We start from the raw sequence: 26,306 nt of genomic DNA on the forward strand, positions 1-26,306 counted from the left end.
AAGAGTATTAGGTCCTTCCTTTTGTTCTCTATGAAAGTGAACATGGGATGGGGGATAACAAGCAGAAAATTAAAATCAAAGAAAATGTGAACAGAGTTTCTCTCCTTTAAAAGAGATCCTAGCAACAGTTTAAGGAAACTTTAAAGGAAAAAATGATGTAGTCCTCTATCTCTCTCAGCCTCTCATATGAAGTATCACTTTCAACAGAATGAGGTGAAATGGAAAATATCAAGAAAAACTGGAGTGGGAGTACTATTTTGTTTGGGGTCAACAACACCACTAACAAGTTAGACTGAAACAGGCTCCCCAATCCTACCAGGCAGACCTAGATGGTCCGCAGACTGGACCAGAGAGTCCACAGACCCCCAAGCGACTTACCAACGACTCTCTTACCAACAACTGGTCAAAGGTTCAAGTGCCTCATGTCACATTTATTCTTTTCAAAACCTTAAAGTGCCTGAGGTGCAAACATAACTGATAAAAGGATGTCAACACTCCTTTCCCTCCTAAGCGCCCCTTCGTATTCAAGCCCAACTTTGTTCAATCACTTTTACTCAGGAAAAAACTTTCCTTCTCAGCCCCAAAGATTTTGTTTTATTTTTGTTTGTTTTCAATAAACTTTTTTTTTGTAGAATAAACTTAAATCTACCAAAAACCCTACAAAAACAATAGAGTTTCCATATATCCCACATATAGTTTCTATTATTATTAACATCATCCATTTGTATGGTAGATTTATCACAATTATTAAACCACCACTGATACATTATTAACTGAAATCCATTCTTTATTCAGATTTCCTCAGTTTTTTTTTTTTTTTTTAACTTGATGTTCCTTTTCTGTTCCAGGATCCAGTGTAAGATACCATAGTTAACAATGACTCATCATGTCTCCCAAGGCTCCTATTGGCTATGATGGTTTATCAGACTTCCTTCCCTTGTTCTAGAGGCCTTGATAATTTTGAAGACTACTGGTCAGGTAGACTGTACAAAGTCCACCAATTGAGACTTGTCTGATAACTTTCTCATAATTAGATTGGGATTACAGTATTTGGGGAGGAACACCACAGAGGTGAAGCACTGTTCTTCTCACATCCTATCAAGGGTGCATATCATCAAGATGACCTAACACTACTGGTGTTAATGTTGATCATCTCACAGAGGAAGTCTTTTAAAGGTTTCTGGACTCTGAAGTTACTGCTTTACCCCCTTTCCACACTGTTCTCTTTAACAAACGCACTATGTGCAGCACACTCTGAAGGGGTGTGGAGTTATGTTCCACTTCCTTGAGGGCAGAATATCTTCATTAATTATCTGGAATTCTCCTGCACAGATTGTCCTTGTCTCCAATGTATTCATTTATTCAATCATTTATTTATATCCATACTACTGAAAGAATATTGTTTTATGCTTTGGGTTATAATCTGATACTATTTTATTTTTTTTCTCAGAGTGATCCCTCTGCTACTGGGAGCTCTTTCAGTCAGTTCCTGTGTCCCTTTGACAAATCCCCATTATCATGAATGTATTGTGTTTTGTTTGTTGAGCACTTTCCTACTTGTTGGCCCCACAAGCTGTTTCACATTAGGTTATGTATTTCTTGCCACCATCCTAGAATAAGCCATTGTTTTCAGGAGCTTTAGTTCCTTTCCTTGGAAAACGGTATTAGAAATCAGGCCATTGCTTCTACACCCCCTTAGCTGACAGAGTAAGGGAAAAATGGACCTGTTGTAACCGATGTATACATACATTTCGTAAAAAACTTCTGTATGTAATCATCAGTATCTATATTAAGCTAAATAGAGTTGGATATTTTCAATTCTAATTAATTATCACAGGGATCATTCCAGCCTTCTTCCTTGCTTATCTGTGACCTCCTACTCCAACAGTGAGAACCTGGCTCCCATCAACCACCACCCATTTACTTAATTGCTCAATTACAATATATATTGATAAAGTTTTCAGAATTGTTAACCTGTAACCCTGTGAAAAACAATTTTATCAACCGGAGTATAGTACTCATGTGCAGTTAATTTTGCCTTTACTCTTACAGACTCCATTCATTTCCAATATTAGTAAATATATTTCCTCTCATCTCCCTTTAGTAAGATTGTTTCATGCATTTATAATATATAAATTCTTTTGTGACATTCTGCATTCCATCCTAGTATCCCTCAGACCTCCTAGAGGATTTCTTTTTTTCAATTTAGATAGAGTAAGATTCACTCTTTGAGATGTAGAGTACTATGAGTTTTCATATAACCACCATTATTGCATCGTACAGAATAGCTGACATCCCTAAAAACAAACAAACAAACAAACAAACAAACAAACAAAATCCCTTTGTTTCACCTACCGTATCTCACCCTCAAACCTCTGGTTACCATGGATCTCTTTACCATCTCCACAGTTTTGTCTGTACCAGAATTTCTTATAAATGGATACATATACTATGTAGCCTTTTCAGCCTGGCTTCATTCCTTAGCATTTAACGCATTTAACATAGATCCATGCTTTTTTTTTACATATATAGTTAGCTCATTTCTTTGATTGCTGAGAAGTGTTCCATTGTACAGATGCACCACAATTTCTTTACTCATTCACCTGCTGAAGGGCATCTTGTTTGATTTCAGTTTGGGGCAATTATGAATACAACTGTTGTAAACACTACTGTACAGGTTTGTGGAGACAGAGAAATTTTCAGATCAGTTGGGTAAGTGCATAGAAGCACAATTGCTGAATTAGATGGTAAAAACTCTCTTTAGGTTTGTAATAAAGTGCAAAACTATCCTCCAAAGTGGCTGTAACATTCTATATTTTCATAAGCAATGAGTGAGAGATCTTGTGGCTTCACATCCTCTGTGGTAATGGTATTGTTAGTTTTTCAGGTTTTAGTTATTCTAATAGGTTTGTGGTGGTATCTCATCCTTGTTTTAATTTGTAATTCTATTGACATATGATATTGAGTATCTTTCCATGGGCACGTTTTCTATCTGTGTATCTTTAGTGAGGTATCTGCTCTGATCTTCTACTCACTTTTTAATTAACTTGTTTTTCTTACTGTTGAGTTGGAAGGATTTGTTCTGTATTCTTTTTTTTTTAAGTTTTTAAGTTTATTTATTATTTGAGAAAGAGTGCACAAGTGGGAGAAGGGAAGAGATATTGGGAGAAAGAGAATCCTAAGCAGGCTCCACACTGCGAGTGCAGAGCCCAACACAGGGCTTGAACCAATGAGATCATGACCTGAGCCAAAGTCAGATGTTTTACCAACTGATTCACCCAGCCGCCCTGAAAAGAAGACTATTACATCATCCTGCTGCTGGCGCCCTCAGAAGACTTCACAGGTTTCCTGTGAATCACTGCAAACTGAAACACTGAATGCAGAACATGACCCCACCTCCCTTCTAATCAGTCTTCCATCTAGAGAGTGTGTGTGAGTGGTTACAAAAATGGCAGGCATCCTGCTGAGTCACCAGCCCTGCCTATTACACTCACCCTGCTCCTGCACAAAGCCAGAAAGACCAACAAACAAGCAGGAAATAAATTTCAATCAACAGATTTATTGTCCTATTTCAATACAAATCACAGTCTATTAAGAATAATGCACTCTAGTCCAGGTTCTGACAGTCAAAAATGCTGATTTAAGAAGAGATTTGTGTTCCTAATTTAATTCATTCATTTGCATGTCTCTATTCTAAGTATGATATAATTCAGATTCACTGATCATAGCGGGTAATCACTCCTTTTCGTGGTTCAAACTGAGCTTTTTACATCACAATTCTACTTGTTTACTTAGGGATGTTTATATATTATGGCTCTTGGATGATTGATAATTAGATGATAATAAAAAGAGAGGTTATTCAAGGGACCTGTGAAATGTCCCATATACTTTCAAAACAATGTATCAGTATCACAGGGACCATGGCAGGATTCTCCGCAACTGACAGGACCACACCATTCGCACCTTTCGTCAGCACCATTTTCTGACTTCAACACAGTACAGCCCACCAAATGTGAGCTAGAACAGGCACCGATGAAGCTAAGGGGTCTTTTTAAAAAACCATTATTACCATAAAGGCAAACAAGACTCAGTTCCTTCAAATTTAGACATTTCCACCTTGTCTCCTATCTCTCTCTCCTTGTATCTCACTCTTTTACTTGCTAAAAAATGAACACATTTTACTGTAGATGCTGACAGGCTTCTATCACATATTACACTGGGAAGGGGTATTTTTTAATTGAATGATGGTACTTTGTAAAGTTAGATATGACAAGGAGTTTAAATTGGATTCAAAGTGTGTGAATTTTCTTCAGAATGATTCCTTTTATTATGCATCTCCCGTCAAACATAAAACTCTAATGAGCAGTGAAAATTTTGGACATACACACGGGTTTTGCAAAGTTTCACATGGTGAGTTTAGGGATGCCTTCATTATTCTTCAAGTTTTGACAGAAATCAATTTTTTATAAAGGAATCAATTCAGCAACTTCAAAATGTTTCTAAATTACATCCCAATATATACCATACTAAGATGAAAAACGCTGCGTATAATTCTGTTAAAGATAAACACACATTTTTCATCCTAAGTTAAATCTTGAAGAGAAATGCAAACTTCTCAGAAAAAGAAGTAATAATAAACCATTCTTAAGAATAAACCATTCTTAAGGATGCACAATTTCATGGGGCGCCTGGGTGGCTCAGTCGATTGGGGGGCCGACTTCAGCTCAGGTCATGATCTCACAGCTTGTGAGTTCAAGCCCTGCTTCCAGCTCTGTGCTGACAGCTCAGAGCCTAGAGCCTGCTTCGGATTCTGTGTGCGTCTCTCTCTGCCCCTTCCCTGCTCACACTCTGCTTCTCTCTGTCTCTCAAAAATAAATAAGCATTCAAAAAATTAAGAAAAAAGAATGCACAATTTCAAAACGAGACCTTTCCAGGCTATCTCTCACAAAGCAATTTCTTTTAGGCTTCAGGGCACCCCAGTAGATGTTAAAAATAGAATACATTCCTATTCGTTCAAAAGAAGGACACTAATGTGAGCTGTGTAGCTTTCTGTGTTTCGGTAAAAATCAGAAATGATCTGCGCGTGGTGAATGAAGGTGATTCACTTACAGAAGACCAGCATATCTCTCCCAGCCTAGCTTTTGAAAGCCACTCTGAAACAGCCCCTTCCCACAAAATTGCAGAGGAATTGCCTCTCAATTACAGCTTTCTGTCTGTTAAAAAGTAGAGTTGGTGATCACTTCTGACCTTTTCCCTCTGACAAGTCAAAGAAATAAAAGAGGGGAAAAAAATCTGACAGGTGTGCTATTTGGAAGCTGAGGATGGGGGAAAGAAGAGGAAAAGAGAAAGAAAAGCTTGCATTACCTAACTAAATCTCCAGGGGTTTTGGTTGGTTTGTGTTTTTTTTAAGGGGTTTCCTTTTTATTATTCAATCTTATTTTTATAATTCCTTTTCTGTGAATAAATTGCATGTTACAATATAATTTTGCTTAAAGTATCTCGCTCCCTATTTTAATTTAAGTATTATTTATTAAAGCCTTCCCACTATCAATCATTCAGGTTTCATACTTTGGGGCAATTTTGTGGAATGTTACAATTCTGCTCTTGCCTCTTCCTTTCCTTCTTGTAAGGAGGTTACAAATAATGACCCAAGAATGACCTTCCTAGATCCCTGCCATGTAATGGGCTGGTGCAAGACAGGGCCTGTAAACCCCAGCCTTTCCAATTTTACCTGTTTGTGCGGTCACTACAGAATGGACTAGGTTTTAGTTGAGACTGGGTTTAATTGAATAGGACTGTTTTAAAAATGACATGAATAGTTTTCCAGTTTTCGGACATTTACCTACAATTTTCCATTTCAAAAGAATAACTACTGTGTTAAGGACTGAAAACACTGCTCCGATGAAAATTAAGCCTGGAACATTCCATATTCTTGGCAGTTGGTGGGTTAAATTGTTGATAATCCGACATTTGTTCAGTAAAACTGCTCATTGGAGGTAGAAGCCATGCGTGATCAAACTGCCACCTCTCCAAACTTCAAAGAGAAAAAAGGGCCAAAGGGTATGTGCTCTTCTCTGAGGTCAGTTAATGGTGGCTCCCACTGGGCTTTCAAACATTTAAGTCAGCTGCTTTTCAGTGGGGAACACACCATTTTGAGAAGAATTAATGAATCTCAAACATTATGCAGAAGCCAGCCAGCCAAAATGCCACAATCCAAACAAAGCTGCAAACAGCACTTGGAAATTCAGATCCTGATTGACTGATGACATCACAGAACGAAAATAATGTCCCATATTCTCTTCTTGCTCTTCTATTTTTGTTGCCTTTACAACAGTCTGAGCTGCTTTTCTGAGACAGGAGCGATAGTTGCTCAGAAGTGACACATTAAAGTGGCTAATGGCCAGAAAGTGGGATTAAGTTAGAAAGAAAGGAAAAAAAAAAAAACCAAAAAACCAAAAAACAAAAAACAAAACAAAACAAAACAACCTTGAAAGAACACAAGTGGAAAGTGGTCAGAGATGATACACACATAACTCTAAAAGCAGGCATCAGTTACAGTAGTAGTTTCTCTACTAGAAATGGAAAGGGAAGTATTTCAAATCTACTGACCTGAAATGAATGTGCTATATGAACATAAGGACAATTTGTATGGCTCATGTCCAAAAACATAAAGCTATAAATGTTAAACTCACTTAGAAAAGGTGTATACGATAAAGATGGCATTTCAAATCTGTATGGGGAAACGGATTAATCAAGAAAGGGGTATTTGGGACCATGACGCCATTGGACAGAATAAATTTGATCAGTATCTCACAACTTATTCCAAATAAACAGAAGGTATATCCAAGACTTAAACATTACAAATGTTTTATTTGAAACCTAAAACATGAAAATGATAAAAGTACTAAAAAATAATTTTTTTCAAAATGTTTTTAATGTTTATTTGTGTGTGTGTGTGAGAGAGAGAGAGAGAGAGAGAGAGAGTGAGTGAGCAGGGGAGGGGCAGAGACAGAGGAAGTCACAGAATTCGAAGCAGGCTCTAGGCTCTGAGCTGTCAGCACAGAGGCCAATGTGGGACACGAACTCATGAACTGTGAGATCATGACCTGAGCTGAAGTCAGATGCTTAACTGACTGAGCCACCCAGGTGCCCCTAGAAAAATAATTTTTAAACATTCTACAGTGAAGAAGACCTAAAAGACCATCAAATCTAATTAACATAAAAAAAACAAAAGTTCAATATAACTTAAAACAAATAAATAGAAAATGAGCCAACCAGAAAACCTACTATGAGTAAATGTAAAGGACAAACAGGCAAAGGCCTGAAGGACAGATGTTCAGTAAACAGAGTCCCACAGAAAATCCCAAAGCAAGCAGACAAATGGAGAGGTGAGGTTGGGACTCTGCAGAGAGGCCAGAGCTACAGGCGAGAGGATGGGGCAGACGCTCTTCAGGAAGGCAGGGATCATGGCCGCCTACCTCCCAGATGTGTGTGGAGTCTGTGTTCTGTGATTCCACCTCTGTTCTGTGGGTGGAGAAGTGACCAGGCTGGATACCTCCCATGCATAATCAACACAGGCTAGGTTGGACCATGTCCTCTACCGGACATCTAGAAGCAGAAAAGAGGGGGATATGGTGCTATGAGCACTGAGTAAGCCTCTCTCTGTGTTCTCTCCTCCAAGCAGGAAAAGGCTGAGACATCCTGTCTACACATGGAGATAAAGAGAAACAAGAAATCATGAGGGAGGGAAGGTGAGAGACAGAAAGACAGCCAGACAGACAAGACAACCAACACTTGAGACCAAGCCTGTTTGGCATTAGTGCCCTCACCAGATTCTCATCCTTGCTACTCAAAGTGTGGTGCCCAAACCAATAGTGCTGATGTCACCTGGGAGCTGGTCAGAAATATAGTCTCTCAGGGCCTCTCAGGAACAGTGAATCACCATAGGCATCTCCACAGGTATCCCAGGAATTTTATGTAAGGTCAAGCTGGAGATGACCTTGTCTTTGAGCGTCTGAGATCCATTCATCCCTAATAAAGTGACCAGGCCTCTGACCGTATTGCTGATTTTGCCCACTAAGAGCTGTGCCCTCCTAATATTCACATACCTTCCTGCTTCTTGACCCTTTTAATTCAAGAGAAACCTGCCTTCCACTTGCGTGAGTGGTATTGCCCTGCCTCTATATTCTGTGTCTTCCTCTTATTCTTTCTTATACAAATGAACATATGAACAACAAAACAACAGCAGTTTTCAATTTAATGGCCAGCTCTGATCAATTTAGAGGATGTTTCTGTTGAGAGGATACGAGGGCCAAGTATGTCAGCTAAGTGAATGAGCTTTCCAAGTTCAATCAGCCACAGGTCGTGGTGCCCTGGGGCACACATTTGCCATCTTTATTCTGCATGCTACTTACCTACTCAGGACCTCAGTTTGGGCATATTTATTTCTATCTCCATGCTCTTCCTCTAAGTCCTTTCTCCCTACCCTTGCACATGATTCCACCACCATTCATGAAAGTAAAACATATAGAAACTATAAGAGGTCTGCTCATGCCTTGTCTTGAGTTCTCCTAAACACCATCAATGAGGAACTTTTTCAAATAACTGAATGACTGGTCCATCATTTCCAAGGCCAGTGAAAGAATTGTACATATGTGTTTTAAAATTATTCATTCTAATGACACTGGAGTAGGATAACCTCAAACTAAGCAAATGACATTTTGCTTAAAAGACAGAATTGTAGGGGCACCTCAGTGGCTCAGTTGGTTGAGCATCAGACTCTTGACTTCAGTTGAAGTCACGACCTCACAGTTCGTGGGATCAAGCCCTGTGTCAGGCTGTGCGCTGACAGCATGGAGCCAGCTTGGGATTCTCTCCCTCTCTCTCTGACCCTCCCCTGCTTGTACTCTCTCTCTCTCTCTCTCTCTCAAAATAAAAATAAAAAACAAACATTAAAAAAAAAGTAGAATTGTAAATACCAAACCACATTTAACAACAACCAGAGAAAGATTTTTCAAAGTTCAAAATCCTTCACCATGGGGAGTGTAATTAATAAAATACACTTGAAAAGTATGAATGCTTAGAATACACTTAGAGACTTGGCAAGAATTACCATAATCCTGTTCAAATCTACATGCAGGCATGACTACAATCGCTGATCAGGTAAGAAGAGATCACTGGTGTTGAGCACAGACCTGCCTTAGAGCACACAGTGTGGAACAAAGGTGATCTTGGTTCCTTAATGTCTCAATGAATCGTGAGACCCTGTGTTCATCCTCCCAAGGCCTCGGGCATATGTCTTTCCAGTTTGACAAAGGAGCAGACAATGAGACTCCAAATCACTTTCCTAATAATATTATGCAAAGTGACAACAAATTTCTAAAAGAAAACCAAATAAATTTAAAACATTCACATTATTTAGTTGACTAAAGAACCCTCTCAGATGTCAGTTCCCAAGAAGGCCTCAGGAAGTTTCAGAAAGTAAATGGACAACCTTCCACCACACCGATACAGCCAAGGTGGGAACACTGGAGCACACACACCCGTGACCGTGTGCTTGACAAGCCACTTTATGAAAGTGTAAGATCAAAGTCCTGAGGCACACACACAATACATCCAAGAGCTCCTGGGGGCTGAATAAGGGTAGGCTGTGGGGACATGCAATATCCTAGCCAAACAAAGTGTTTAGTGGCGAAACACGACTGCATCACAGTAAAGTCTACGAAATGTTGGAGGCCAACACCAAAACTAGCAGGGACAAAGAATGAAAGGATAGAGCCCTCCAAGGATCTTCACCAAGGTAGCTCAGGAAGGCCTCCCAGGGAAATATCTGCTTGACTTGGGTGCCAGACAACAGGCTCCTTTTCCTACCTAAAGTTGAAAGTGGTGAATTTTTAATCAACTTACTGCTCAGAGTGTGTATTTTAGTTTTCTACCACTGCTGTAACAAATTGCCACAAATTTAATGTCTTAAAACAACAAATTCATCTTATAGGTCTAGAGGTTAGAAGTCTGAAATGGATCTTAGTGGGCTAAGATCAAGATATCATTGTGTTTTGGGACGCCTGGGTGGCTCAGTCGGTTAAGTGACCAACTTCGGCTCAGGTCATGATCTCACAGTCCCTGAGTTCGAGCCTCGGGTCAGGTTCCGTGCTGACAGCTTAGAGCCTGGAGCCTGCTTCAGATTCTGTGTCTTGTCTCTCTCTGCCCCTCCCTTGCTTATGCTCTGTCTCTCTCTCTCTCTCAAAATTAAATAAAAATGTTTAAAAATTTAAATATTTTTTAATAAAAAGATATCACGGGCGCCTGGGTAGCTTAGTCGGTTGGGTGTCCGAGTTCGGCTCAGGTCATGATGTCACAGTTCGTGAGTTTGAGCCCCGGGTCAGGCTCTGTGCTGACAGCTCAGAGCCTGAAGCCTGCTTTGGATTCTGTGTCTCCCTCTCTCTCTGTCGCTCCCCTGCTCACACTCTAACTCTCTGTCTCTTAAAAATAAATAAACATTAAAAATAAAAAGATATCAATGTGCTCCTTCTGGAGGCTGTAAGGGAGAAGCATATTCTTGACTTGTCTAGCTTCTGCAGGACAACTGCATTCCTTGGCTTATGGCCTCATCTTTAAGCCAGCAATAGCATGCTGAGTCCCCCTATATCACATCACCCTAATCTCTGTTTCCATCACCACATCTCCCCCTTTTAGCTCTGACTCTTAGCTCTTGCCTCTCTCATTCATTATAAGGACTCTTGTGACTATATTGGGACTACCTGAGTAATCCAGGATAATCTTCCCATCTCAAAATCTGTAACTTCAATCACATCTGTAAAGTACCTTCTGGTACCTTTCATAAGTTCCGGGGTCTAGGACAGGCGTATCCTTAGGGTACCAGAATTGTGCCTATCACACTGGGTTAGACACCACACTACACTAAGTACAAAGGAAAAGACACAAGATGGGACCTCCAGGGCAGTCTCATTGCTTAGGCCAAGTGTTACAACTGTGCTCTTCTCAGCCATAAGGGGAATTATAAGGATTGTGATACCATTAATAGCTGTAGCATGGTATACCTAGTGTGTATGTGCATGAACATACATATTATGCATGGTATGTGCATATAAGTACAGGATATACATACCATATACAGTGAGCATTTTGTTTGTAAGAAATACATAAAGCAGGATTACACCAGTCTCATTCCTTTGAAGTCTGCCATGCTTTTGTGTAAGGAAAAATAATGTGTTTATGGCTTGTGTGCTGGGGACCACAGATAAGTACAGTCATGTGGAGCCCAATGCACATGAGAGACAGCTATCATGTGCATTACCACCAAATAAACACACAAGTTACTTATTATGTCAGGAATTTCTCAGAGTATGGTGCATATTCCATTTACTAAATTTAACTTTTTTAACTTGAAAATCAGTGAATTTATTTAGTGTGCATTTAAGAAAATACAACCAGCATATCAAAGTCATGATTCCATGAACGTCCTACCTTAACACTACTCTGCCCAATACAGTAACCATTAGCCACATAAAGCTCTTGAGCACTTGAAATGTGCCTGGTCCGAAATGAGATGTGCTGCATATATAAAATACAGGATTTCAAAGAGTAGTATGAACAAAAGAATGTAATAAATCTCATTTTAAAAGGTTCTATGTTGATTAGATCTTGAAATGATACCAGCTATGATATAGTGGGCTAAATATGATTAATTTCACCTGCTTATTTATCTTTACCTGCTTATTTATTAATTTTGCCTGCTTCTTTAATGTGGTTAGTAGAAAATTTTGTATTTGCCTCTTATTATATTTTCATTTAATAGTACTGGCTTAGAACAATGGCAAAGTCCTGCATTAGTTAAAACAAAGTAAGTTGAGATAAAGTAAATAACGGTAAAGTTAGCACAAAGACATCTCAAATATCTTAAAAGTTGAGTTAATAACTGATGTTTGGCAACACTACAACCAACCCTAGAAAATGGAACCCAGCTTTTGAATACTTTCTGGGAAAGAGATCTTAGTACTTCTGAGGTTGTTTAGTCCAATGCCAGGTGGGACCAAACAATGAAAAAATTTTCTTTGTATTGACTGGAAATCTGTAAATTCTTTGAAAATTTCTTTCTGCTGACCTTAGTTCTGGCCGATGAAGCAAAATACACACCTATTCTCTACTACCCATAATTACTTGGTCCTAGGCTGTTAAGGCAAAAGACTTTTGTAAAACTAACAGAGCAGCTTTGTAACTTGGTAAACTTGAAAGGCCACCTTGTTGGAGGAAGACTCTTACTGCAGGCACAGGTATTCCCCGTTGATGAGCTCAAGTCAGCTACTATAAGGTTCTGTACACACTTTCTGATGATGGATAAAACAAATGGGTACACCTCACAGGCACAGTACAAATTAAAAATACATTAGTTCACTGCAACCTCCGATCTGGGATTGAAAAATGCTTGGGTGATTTTTTTTTTCAAATAAAGTTTAGATGAGGCAGGAATTCAGCACAGAGTTCTGAGACTCCCTGGGTCCAGTTGAGTACTTGGAGGGAAATCAAATACATTTTATCTAAGGTATGGCACTAACTTTCATCAAAAAATTATCATATGCTCAGCCACAAATGGTTATTGTAAAATCTTTATTAACCTAAGTGCATATAAAAATTGTGAATTCCTAATACAAAGCAGTATTTGACTTTTAAATTTCATTTTAAGCTTGGCCTGTTCACTTGGAATGTGATTACAGAGTAAATTAAAAAGTAATCACATGTGAATTACATTTCCTCATGAATGTAATGACTTCAGGAGGCTGATTAATGTTAAGCAGTGCCTGTCCTACCACATGCATACCTTCCCAGGTGAGATATGCAAGATAGCTGTCGTGAGTTGATTTAATTTTCTTTCTCTGGTATTCCAGAGAGAATGCCCACACACATAACAGACACGGCATGTTCATTAGGACAGAGGATGTTCTCCCCTTTTGTCAATTCAAGAACCACCTGCAAAACACCATCCTTGTCAACTTATGGTTATGAGAAACACCCAGGGGAGGAAGTCCGACTCAGGTACCATTTCCTAATGAACCAAACCTAAATCTCAATCTCTCTTTCTATCTTCTTGGCAAATCTTCCTGTCTGGATGGAATAATTCAAGAGATTCAGGGGAAAATGCATTTGTATTGGTGTAAAGGTAACAAATGGTCTCACAAAGAATGAAAGCTTATTAATAATCTACAGCAGTATTACTGCAGAGAACAAAATTTAAACTATAAATTTAAACTATATGGAGCACAAGATCATTAAAATATTTCCCTCATGGGTAATGGAGAATGTAGAAGTCAAAAATATTTACTTTTTTTCAAGGGAAGGTATTGTTTTCTAAAGGCGTCATCAGAGGAATCATGCTACTGTTAGCTGGGGAAGGCTTGGTGCTTCATTATTTGTAGCTCAAAGAAAATAAATCATTATAGTGGCATTGGTAGTGAGCCAAATAAATCCAGATCCTGAGAGTTAACTTTTAGTTAAGAGTTTATGTTCATTCCTGTGACTCACTACTCCATCGGTGGAATGATGGATTAGTGTGGTAGCATTAGAAGGACATTTTATGGGGCATTTGGGCGGCTCAGTCGGTTAAGCACACGACTCGTGATGTTGGCTCAGGTCATGATCTCATAGTTTGTGGGTTCGAGCCCCACATCATGCTCTATGCTGACAATGTGGAGCCTGCTTGGGATTCTCTCTCTCTTCCTCTCTTTCTGCCCCTCCCCTGCTCACAGTCTGTCAAAATAAATAAATAAACTTAAAAAAATAATTTAATAATCTTGGACACTTGTAGAGAAGTAATGTCACAAAACTGTTGTAAAACAATACCTATTCTTACTGTGTGTTATGTTCTGTGACATCACCTAATCTGTAGTCTGTTTTTTTTTTTTTTCTTTTAAATTAGGTCAGACCCATTACATTAAATTTATATTCTGTGAATGAGTCAACCAACAAATGTAGACATTATGGACAAGGGAACCTTGGTAGTCACTAAAGTTGGAAGACCACATCTCATTGCCATGTAACTGTGTGCCCTCACAAGAAAGTGTTCCACATGTCAAGAGCTTCTAGCTTTGAACAGGAGGAAAGGGGTGGTAGGGAGCGAATTAATGTCAAGAGAATAAGATATAAAAGGCACACGGTTCTGTAGTTTCTCCTAAGACTGGCCTTTGGGACTCCTTTCAATTTTTGTTTATTTCTATGTTTTTGTTTTTGTCATGTTTTTAGCCTGAGGTATTTAAGTTTCTAAAACATTCCATGTAGTTTCAAGAATAGTAGAAAGACATTTAAGTATAAATTAAAAAAAAAAAATCAGGGATTAAGAAGAAATCCAAAACTATGAAGAGGTAATGCATGTTTTCCCAAATTAGGAAGACAGGAGAGATAATTCTTGTATTTTATTTTGGGGATAACATTCATAAGTGACTAAAAATGTAAAACACTATACTGATATACAATAATTCCATGCTTTAATTTATAGTAATACTCTCTTATTGTACTAAAGACTTTATTCCACATCCTATTGTTCCTAATCTAAACATTTTAAACTCTTTAGTAATACACTGTGTGATATCCAGAAGAGGGTAACCAAGATAGTGAGTGAAATAGAAAACACCTCACAGGATAATGAATGGAAGAAAAAAAAAAGACGCTACTTAACATAAACAAGCTAAGACTTGAATAAAATAGAAAGGTTTAGGAACATAGGGCCTCAATCCAGAGGAAAGTGCTGGGCCCAAGCTCTGAAGGCAGAGACAATGGATTTAGCGTGCTCCTGAGGTACCAGTGAGGGTTCTGTTGCCAACAGGACTGGATGAATCAACTCCCCTTGTGTGCATCCCCATCTGCAAAATGAGAAATGATAGCTAATTTCCTTCCCAATATTTCAGGGACTGATGTGTGAGAGTGGCCTAGTGACTTACATGAACTCTACAAATTCTGTTCTACCATGTTTGATTTTCTGTTGTGGATAATACTCAGCAGAACACAATATTCCCCAACATGTCAAAATGTACTTATATCCTCACCCTTTTCCAGGATCTATCATCAGAATTATACTACATGTTACTAAAATTACTTTTACAGAATGAAATTTTGTATGAAATGGGCCCAAGACAAGTAAATTTAATCATTAAAATGTCAAAATGATCTTCTTCTAACATACCAAGATCTTAACCTCTACCAGGCAACCATAATTTGAACTTCAAGAACAGCATTATACTGAACCACCAGTGTTTTTCTTCTAGAATCAAAATCTTTTTGTTGCTTTTAAAGAGACAGAGAGAGAGAGAGAGAGAGAGAGAGAGAGAGAGAGAGACTGTCACTGAACTTTTAATTAGGTTCCAAAAATGTGACCTGAGACAATAACAGAATGGCCTATTTTAATGCTACACTGTTCTTCATGGGCCAGGCTTTGAAACACTCTGACATCACACTCTGACATCTAAAATGTTGAGGCTACTGATTCAGTTTTATTTCAAAAGATGCCTTTCTTCACTCCTTTGTCCAACTACACATCCATCTATCCACCATCCTTTCAACAAACGTCAACATTCATAGCCAGGCATAAGACACAGACGACCAGCAAGAAGAACATGGTCCCTGTCTTCAGAAGAGTTCATTAAAGTCCAACTAGGAAAAGAAGCACTTACCTAACTTAAAACAGGTTGCACTGATGGTACTCAGCCAAGTCTGAAGAGATTACACTTTCTGTTTTGGTCTTTACTCTTTCTCAACTATGGTGTAGCCATTGATCCACTGTTACTTCCAATACTCCCTTGCTGTTTCACCAACCCAGAAGTGGCCCGCCTGCAAGGTGGAAAATATGACTCCCTCTACTGTCACCTGCAGATTCATAATCATTATCCTAAACTCCATATTGTGGATTTAACATTTCTATTTTTTTTAACATTTATTTATTTTTGAGAGACAGAGCATGAGTTGGGGAGGAGCAGGGAGAGAGGGAGACACAGGATCCGAAGCAGGCTCCAGGCCCTGAACTGTCAACACAGAGCCCAACATGGGGCTCAAACTCACCAACAGTGATATCATGACCTGAGCCAAAGTCGGATGCTTAACCAAGTGGGCCACCCAGATGCTTCTGTGGATTTACATTTCTAAGTGCTATCTCAACACTAATACCATTGTGCAGTACTATTGAAAGACACCAGAGAAAAGGAGATGCTACATCAGGCAGATGGCCAGATGGAAAGAACCATTTAACAATACTCCAGAACCTCTACCCCATGAAAGAATGGAATGGCCATGTGTAAGGAAACCGAATCATTTGTATGTACTCCTTCTTAAACCTACACTGATCACCTTTTGCAGTGCTGCATGCCATGGACTACATGGGAATTTATTATACTAGGCACGCTACTTTTGCATAGGTTTCAAATTTTTCATAATAATATGTTGTAATAGTCAATGTTAATGAATAACTGAGTTAGTGCATGGTACATATGTTCCGAAGACTACCCAAACCTCCATCAAAATCCCTAACTAGACCCCAATTAAACTTCTTTTGGATTCTTTGAGGGGGGGGGGAATGCTTCAGAATACTTTAAATTGTATTATGTTTGCCTAGCATGAGCATTAGAACCATCAAATTTACTCTTACCAGTCAGTTGTCCATTAAAAAAGATGGCTTCCTGCCATAGGATCTCCTATGTCCCCCTAGAATATTCCAGTAACAGAGGGAGAAAAATAATCTTGGAAGACTTTGTAGACTATTCATAGGATATTATAACATTGATTTAATTAATGTATAAAATGGGCTATAAAATGATTTAATGATCAGAGTACTACAGTGCTATAGTGGAAAGAACATCTTTCCAAAGAAAATTTCTGCATTTTAGTTAAGATTTTCTCACTAATTATCTTTGTGCCTTTAAGGGTATTACTTCACTTTTCTAGAATATGTTTACTTATTTTAAAAAAAGGAAATGGACCAATGAGCTATGATGGCAGATTTCTGTCTCTTACAGCCTGCAGTCCATGGATCCCATGCATATCACAGTATTTCAAGGCTACATTTCCAGGGGAGGATCAGCAAGACTCCCTTCACTTGGTCTGTTAAAGGACTAGAGATCCCCTAAGACAATTCATAAAAGAAAGGGAGGTGCTGCAGCCCAAGAACACATTCTTTGTCACAGTATGTGGTCAGATGCTAGTTGGCACTAATTTACTTATTCACAGTTGTACGTGCGACATTACTTGTGAAGAGTAGCTACAGTTGCCTGATTGCAGAGATGTGATTAATTTAGGAAAAGGCTGTCATGAAATTATAATCCAAACTATCTCAGCAGGTGTCCCTGTAACTCAGGAGAACATACCTTCCCACAAATACTCATTACTTACTTACTTACTTACTTATTTATTCTTGAGCAAGAGACAGTGCCCACTGGCCCAGTACAAAAGTGAACTCCATTTCTCATCAAAAGATGAAGGGGCAGGGGTGGTAACTGGGATTTTCAGAGAGCACTTTAAATATGTCCTGCCTTCATGCAGGTCTATGTGGAACCTTTCTTAATTCTGTTTAAAGTTACAGAAAGGCATTTCACAGGATCACTGAGAAAACAACTCCAATGACCCACTTTTCTCATGATCTCAATTCTATCTACTTTCTTTTATTGCTCTGGAACTTTACAATGTGAGGAATACATGAATTTGTTTCCTGTAGTAGAGTTAAAAAATAACCCAAACAGAACCCCCACACACACATACACATGCTTATTAAACTGATCAACTCTGAATAAATTTGTATTACACTGATGACAATTCTATCACGTGGTACCATACTATAATTATGCAACATCACAAGATGTATAAAGTGCACATGGCGCTGCCCCGTACTTTTTTTATTACTCTGTAAATCGACAATTATTTCAAAAGACAAAGTTAAAAAAATGATAACCACCAAAAGCAAAAGAAACACATCCACTTAAAAATGGGATTCAAGAAGTAACTGGAATAGTTCAGACAGTGAAGATGAAGCATCTCATCCTCACTGAATCCCTTTCCATAAGAAAAAAATATTTCTGTCGTAATACTATTAATATCTCTCAACAAAGGCAGAAAAGTCACCAATATGTGCCACCAGGAAATAAAGACGACCTCTGTTAGAAATATGGAAAGGACCTGGAATGAACTTCCTACCCCCAGATCACACCAAGAATTTTTATTAGTGAAAGCTCTTTCTTGAAACTAATAGTTCTGACAAATAAGATTTCAGTGATGTGCCTGTCTCCAGATGCACAGTCCTAGGCAACTATAAAATAACTTATTTTTCAGCATATGTCTGCCCATTTGAACTGACATGCAAAGAATATAAGAACGTGTGTGTGTGTGTGTGTGTGTGAGAGAGAGAGAGAGAGAGAGAGACAGAGAGAGAGAAGAAATGAATAACAAATCACACAACATTTGACTTAGACAAACAAAAACATCAACAGAAAGGACACAGTAAGATCATGAAAGGTAAAGTGATCTCACAAAGAGACAAGAAGGGGAACAAAAGCTAAAAATGGGTAAATGAAGAAGCATTTTAAAGAAAAACAATATGGGGCACCTGGGTGGCTCAGTCGGTTGAGCATCCGACTTTGGCTCAGGTCATGACTCACGGTTCGTGGGTCATGTGCTGACAGCTCAGAGCCTGGAGCCTACTTTGGATTCTGTGTCTCCCTCTCTCTCTGCCTCTCTCATGCTCATGCTCTGTCTCTCTCTGTCTCTCAATAATAAATAAACGTTGAAAAAATTTAAAGAAGGGTAATTATAAACTGCCAAAGAAATGAAATGATGCTCAAACTTTCTAGAATGTAGGAAATCTTAAATGGACACCACAATGAGATGTCATTATATTTACCAGGCTGATAAAAATGAAAATAAGTAAAAATATCTATTCCTGATAAGAATTTAGAGAAAGGGATATTGTAATACATTGTGGGTTAAAATGTGAATTTTAAAGGGTTTTTTTTTTTGAGATACAGTCTACATTAATATCAAAAATAGCACGTTTCTTTTTTTAATTTTTTTTTTCAACATTTTTTATTTATTTTTGGGACAGAGAGAGACAGAGCATGAACGGGGGAGGGGCAGAGAGAGAGGGAGACACAGAATCGGAAACAGGCTCCAGGCTCCGAGCCAACAGCCCAGAGCCTGACGCGGGGCTCGAACTCACGGACCGCAAGATCGTGACCTGGCTGAAGTCGGACGCTCAACCGACTGCGCCACCCAGGCTCCCCAAAAATAGCACGTTTCTTAAACCAAGCATTATAATGGGCGCCTGGGTGGCTCAGTCATTTAAGCATCTGACTCTTGATTTTGACTCAAGTCATGATCTCACAGTTCATAGAATCAAGCCCCATGTCAGGCTCTACACTAACAGCAAGAGCCTGCTTGGGATTCTCTTTCTCCCTCTGCCCTCTCCCTATTGTGTGTGCCTTTTCTCTCTAAATCAACAAACAAACAAATAAACAAAAAAAAAATCAAGTATTCTCATGCCTAAGTATCTAGCCCATAAAAATCATGTTACGTGCCAATTGTATTTTTTAAAGTTTGTTATTTTGAGAGAAATAGAGCATGAGCAAGGGAGGGGCAGAGAAAAACAAAGAGAGAGAGAAACCCAAACAGGCTCCCCACTGGCAGTGCAGAATCCGACATGGGGCTCGATCCCACAAACCGTGAGATCACGACCTGAGCCGAGACCAAGAGCCAGATGCTTCAACTTCACCAACTGAGCCACCCAGGTGTTCCATGTGTCAATTATAATCTTAACAAAAATATATGCAGTTTTCTTGTAGTGATGTTATAAAACAATACAGTGCCTGGACACAAATGAAATGCCATCAGCCAGAGAATAGCTGTACAATTATGCTACAGCCACTCAGAATAATGAATTAGAGTTTTTGCTGGCTTTAAAGACAAAAACAAACAATTATTGAAAGAAAAGAATAAAATTCCATTTCTGTAAAAAGAATGACAAAAATATCCTTCCAGATACGTATGTAGAAGGACACACACATGCACGTATGTGTGTTATTATATCGATACATCAGCATGCTGAAAAATACAGAAGCATAACCATAGGTCAGGATTTCCCAACTGTTTTCACATCTCTGCACAAATCTGCACAGACAACCTTTTTATGATACACCAGGGTAAACGGATTGAGACTGTGCCAGAAACGACCAGCCCAAGGATTCAGCCACCCAAGTAAGAATTAATACTTGAGCACAGGAGGTGGAAAGTTACAAAGGAGCTTGTTCCCTGGTGATAAACTGCATAGGGAGGAGGTGGGAGGAATAGTGGTGGATGTCAAGAGCTGGGGGAATAGGCAGAGACCAAAGATACAGACATACACACACATTTACATTTCTGTACATGTGTATTTACATATGTGCGTACCTGAATTGCATGATCATATTTATGCATTTTTGGAGAAAGTATGTTTTTAAATTTTAATTTAGGTCTTAAACATAATACTTAAAAAAGAGTACAAGTAGGGGTGCCTGGGAGGCTTAGTCCGTTGAGCGTTGACTCTTGATTTCAGGTCCGATCATGATCTCATGGTTGGTGAGTCTGAGCCCCGCATCAGGCTCTGCACTGACAGCATGGAGCCTGGTTGGGATTCTCTCTCCCTCTTCTCTCTGCCCTCCCCCTGCTCGTGTTCTCTCTCTCTCTCAAAATAAATAAACATTAAAAAAAAAAAAGAGTCCAAGTAGACGACTGCAAGAATTTCACTGCAAGAATGTCTCCCTTTGATGTCTTGTTCGTGCTGTTGTTAAAATCTAGAGGGCTCAGCAGTTCTCCTTTCCTGCTTCCAGGACCCAGTGTTTGTGATATAAAAATGATCCTCCAGCATGTCCTCACTACACGGCACAGTGTAAGTAAGATTAGGAGGGGAAAACGGCGCTTTCAAGTTCAAGAGTTACTGGAGTTTAGAGATGGCCACCTGGCACATCTGGGTAGGGGTTGATTTTCCCAGCAGGCCATTATTTACTGCCAAAAGCACAGTCTTTTTTCCTTTTGTTTTGACTTAACATGCCAGAAAAACAACACAAGACTGTAAGAATTAAACCGAATCCATTAGAGCTGAGTTCTCTAAGGCAGAAGGGAGGCAAGGCTGAACCAAAATGAATGTATCAATCATGCAATGCGGGGTCTCCTGTATGATTAGCAAAATTCTTTAAAGGAATGCAGAACAGGTAGGCAGTTCTGCCATCAAATTATCCTGTTTAAGGAAAATGCAGACTTGGTATGCATTTCTAAGTGGACAGTCTACGTTTCAATAAGGTGCTGTATTGTGTGTGTGTGTGTGTGTGTGTGTGTGTATAAATAATAATGAAAAGAAGCTGCTCTTCAAAAACCCCACAGGCCAGATACTTTTGTTATTTTAATTTGGAGTCAACTGCACCGATAATAGTTCACTTCTGTTGTAATTACTGTTGCACTTTAATTTCACATATATTTTCATCATCTCAGTGAAACTCTTAGCTCAATAAAGCAGCATAGATTCCCCCCACTATGCCCACCTCGAAAGAATACTTTTGTGTGCTTACATGCACGTCCACACACACACACACGTGCACATATACATGTTCACATAGCCACACCGTAAATGGGCTCAAAGTGAGCTCGAAGGATCCATCAAAAACATTTTTTTTAAACCTCAGCACACACCTAGGGAAGCCAGATTTACTTCATTGTTCAGCAAATTGCAATCTAAAATATGTTACTTAAGTAGGAAGCGTGCGTGTGAGTTTCTGTGTTTTCAGGTCAGGGGAGAGAGAGAACACCAGGAAATACATAGGGAAAAAAAAAGAGAGAGAGAGAAGTCAATCTAACTTTAGAAAACATCAAGAAGCTATGGAATGCATCCCTATGTATGTTCTACTCCTGGGCCTCTTAAAAAACAAAACTTTTTTGATATAATGTGGTTTGGCATTATGGTAAGAATGTGTGATAAAATGTTAGGCATGCAAAGTATGAAAACACAAGCACATGTTGACTGGTGTGAGTATGGTGGGGGTAATGTCTTAGAATAGAGGCTGCATTCCTTTTGCATATAAATTCAAATTTTTCCGTGCTCAATTCTGAACATACATTCCCAGAGTCAACTGCACACCTGGGGAAATCTAGAAGCTGGTAAGAACATTCTGCATGATACCAGAGTATAGATGCCCAATAAACACTCAGGCAAAGAACTCAGATCTGGCGAGTACTTGACAATAATGTTTTTATTAGAAACACTTTACCTGTGGCATTTACCAGCAGCTCCTTTAGTACTAGGCTACATTTAAGTCTCTCATTTTAAATGTGTTTACACTTAATCTGTGTATAAGAATTGCTGACAAAGCCAACCGTGACATGTCACACTGATGATGTGTTAAGCTGAGGAAATTCAAACTGCCACAGGCAAAACCCTAACCTTATGAAACAATTTAATCACATTTTTATTGGGGAAGCTTATTAGGAGTTCCAGGTTTTGGGAACTCAACAAATTTTCTTTATCCTTTGCCAGGTCTGAGAAGAGCAAAGTGTACTCTAAAATCACCTACCTCAAACTGTAAACTCATCTTCAGAAATTAGATACTGACATTTAAGGATCATATAAAAGTCAAACTTTTCCATAATGATTGAGAAGTTGAAAATCCTAAATGCCTACATTATGGGAAGAGAAGCTGAGATAGAGGCCAATATGGCAAATAGCTCTAAAATTAAGTTTAGTTACTTTTCTGTATTAGTCATGTGTTAAGAATAAACACCTTCTTTTATACAATATAGTTTCTTTTTTCAATCTCTGTTAAGAAAGAGCCTTCTATCTTTTCAAACCATTGGTTATTATTTTCCACAAAAGCTTGGCTTCTCAATAGTATGATTCCATGTTTGTGGGCTATAAAATCATAGCTCTGAGAATACAAAAGAATATAATCACTAAGGAAGCCAATGGAATTCTGTGCGTGCAAAAGTTTTAGACCTTTCTTTTAGCTGAATGATATGGGAGAGCAATTCGGCTCTAAGTTTCCATGGCTGGCTGTGAAAAGGAGATAGCATTCAGTCATTCATTCATTTGATAAATATTAAGAGAATGTCAGCAATATTTCAGGTGCAGAGCTGGGTGGTGTTGAGGTGGCAGAGAACACATTGATTCTGTCTTTAAGAAAATTTGCAACCTACTGCTTCCCATTCTACTTGAACCCAGAGACAAAGAATGTTTATAAAATATACTGACATTCTCCGAAAGAAAAAAAAAAGGTACTCTGTGGAGAGCATGCAAAATTCAAAAGAGGACTTAAAAAACAAATGCTAAATCATTTATCCAGCTGGGGCACCTGGGTGGCTCAGGCAGTTAAGCATCTGACTCCTGATCTCGGCTCAGGTTGTGATCTCACGGTTTTCTGAGTTCGAGCCCCACATTGGGTACTGTGCTGATGGTGTGGAGCCTGGCTGGGATTCTCGCTCTCTTCTCTCTCTGTCCCTCCCCCACTCACGCTGTGTCTCTCTCTCTCTCTCTCTCTCAAATAAACATTAAAAATATTTAAATCATTTATCCAGCTTATTCAGGCCTTATGAACCTAGTGATTAATATACTTTTTAATATCTTTATTTCAGCCATACTCTGGCTAGGTTATTTTTTAAAAGTTGCTTTATTATAAAACCACAGTTAGTAGAACTATCTCAACTCAGCACTCTTTAATAATCCTCTCCAAGCCTGTAATATATCTAGGCACTGCGCTAACGGCTAGGAACATGAAGACACATGAGAACTCTGTGACCTTGAGAAGCTTATAATACAGAAAGAAAACCTAATGCATTGCTATTTACCTGATCTCCATCCCCATCTCTCCCTCCTTCCATCTCTCTTACCTAACTACCTCTGATTTAGTCCAAGCATGCTCCCCCAGAAAGCCTTGGGCTTTGCTAAACCAAAAGGAGAAAGGCCACTCCTTTTGTAAGGGATTGCTTTAGGAAAGGCACATGATCTAGTTTTGGGCAATGAGGAAATTAAGGAGAAATCTGTGAAATGGGACTTTTGAGGAAGGTTTTTCACTTTTTAAAAAGAGGTAGATGATAAACCCAACTGAATATTTAGCACATGAGAAATATGGCATCCTCAAATTATTAGTGGGAAAATGGTGTTTCTAACAGGCACTGGTGGGATAAGCAGATAGTCCCATGAACGATAAAACCAGATCCGTTCCTTAGACTATACACAAGAATAAATTTCAAATGTATCAAATATTTAACTGTGAAAAAATGAAATTAAGTACTGGGAAAAACATCGGTGAAGTTCTCAATAACCTAGGAATGAGGAAAATGTGCTTAATTATGATTTAAAATCCAGAGGCAATAATGGAAAAGAAAGATCTGTAATGTGATTACATTAAACATTTGTATGGTAAAGATTTCAAAAGCAGACTGGGAAATGATATTTATAATTTACACTAGAGACAAGAGTCCCCAATGTGTACAGGGCTTCAAAAAACAAGGGGGAAAAAGGGATCAACAATCATATAGAAAAATGAGATTGAAACATGAACTAATCAGTCACATGAAAAACACAAATGGATATTAACGATTTAGAAAAAAAACATTCAACTTTGGTTTTAATAAGAGATAAGCAATGAATAGTACGCTTAGATACAGTTTCTTACCTATCATATAGGCCTATCTTTCAGTTTGACTACAGGTATGTTGGCCAAACTTGGGGAAATAGAAACTTTCATATAAATTTTGGTAGGAATGCAAACTGGCACATGCAAACCATATGGAAAGGAAAGTAGCAGTGCCTAGGAAAATTTCCTAGGCATTTATCCTTTGACACTGAAAGCACACTTCTGGGAATTTATCCAAAAGATGTGCTGACAAAGAGAAAAATGATATATGCACAAAGCTGTTCACTGCAGTGTTATTTATAGTAACAAAACACTGGAAACAACCAAAAGATCAATAAATAAGGGATGGACTGAATGAAATATGATATAATCCCACAATGGAATACTATGAGACTGTAAAAAAAAAAGAAATATCTCTAGCAAGTACAGCAAAGTGCTCTCCAGGGTATTTTGCTAAGGACAAAAGGTCAGAGACCAGGAGGAACGCAGATGTGTGTGTGCATATGTACACACGTGTGTGTATGCACATGCATACACACAAATGTATACATATATGTGACCCTATGTAAATCCATGTATTTATGTTTTTAAAACAGAATAAGGGGAGCCTGGGTGGCTTGGTCGGTTAAGCGTCCGACTTCGGCTTAGGTCATGATCTCATGGTCCGTGAGCTCGAGCCCCGCATCGGGTTCTGTGCTGACAGCTTGGAGCCTGGAGCCCGTTTCAGATTCTGTGTCTCCCTCTCTCTCTGCCCCTCCCCTGTTCATGCTCTGTCTCTCTCTGTCTCAAAAATAAATAAACATTAAAAAAATTTAAAACAGAATAAAAGACTATTACAAATCTATGAGAGGAACAGATAGGATACAAGGAAGAGAGAAAAGTTAGACTTCTTCAAATTTACCTTGGTTTACAGATTTGACTTTGAAATCATGTAAGTACTCTACCTACATAATTATAAAACAAAGTTAAATCCAAAACAAGAAATCTCTGTATACAGAGAGTAAAATAAAGCAAAGGAACACAATTTCAAGTCCAGACAGTATCATAAGTATTCACAGAGGAGCTATTACAAAAGACTATGTAAAATCACAGTAATTTGTAGAAAAAGTCTTAAACTGCTTATGGTAATTGTATTGTTCGTGGCAAAACTGGCATTCTTTTTCTGAGACTCTTACTCTGATTGGAGAAACCTACATTTCTAAAGACTCTTCTGTAGGTTGTCTTTGTTTCCACCATAGATATTTTGAACTCACATTATTGCCATGATATCCAACCTTTGCATATGATGAGGCCAACATATGTGTGTACTAATACAAAAGCATGTATAATATATACATACACACATACATACACAATTATGTTATTTAGATAACATGCTCTCATGAATTCATAACATTTTTGATTTGAGGAGAGATCACACTGATTCAGTTCTTCCAAACTCAGTGCTCAAGTCTGACCATGACCAACATCGGACCTCACATTCTTCTCCATCTATGTCCCCTAAGCTGCTATCTTCTTATAGTCACTAGGCAGAAAACCCTGCTCTTCAAGCATGCACTGTCCTTCTGGCTTGCATTCATCAACTTGGATTTTGAGGCTACCAATGGAAACCAATTTAAAACAAGCCTTACATCTAGCCACACTTTTGTGTTCGGAAAAGGACAC

General features: G+C 38.6%; 1 protein-coding gene across 10 annotated transcripts in view; it reads right to left on the minus strand.

Annotated features, from left to right (window-relative positions):
* FHIT (fragile histidine triad diadenosine triphosphatase) overlaps positions 1-26,306 on the minus strand; it is a 1,407,272-nt gene that overhangs the window by 446,514 nt on the left and 934,452 nt on the right. The gene's annotated exons all lie outside the window — the stretch shown is intronic.

This window comes from Panthera tigris, chromosome A2, assembly GCF_018350195.1.
Source record: "Panthera tigris isolate Pti1 chromosome A2, P.tigris_Pti1_mat1.1, whole genome shotgun sequence".
NCBI lineage: Eukaryota > Metazoa > Chordata > Mammalia > Carnivora > Felidae > Panthera > Panthera tigris.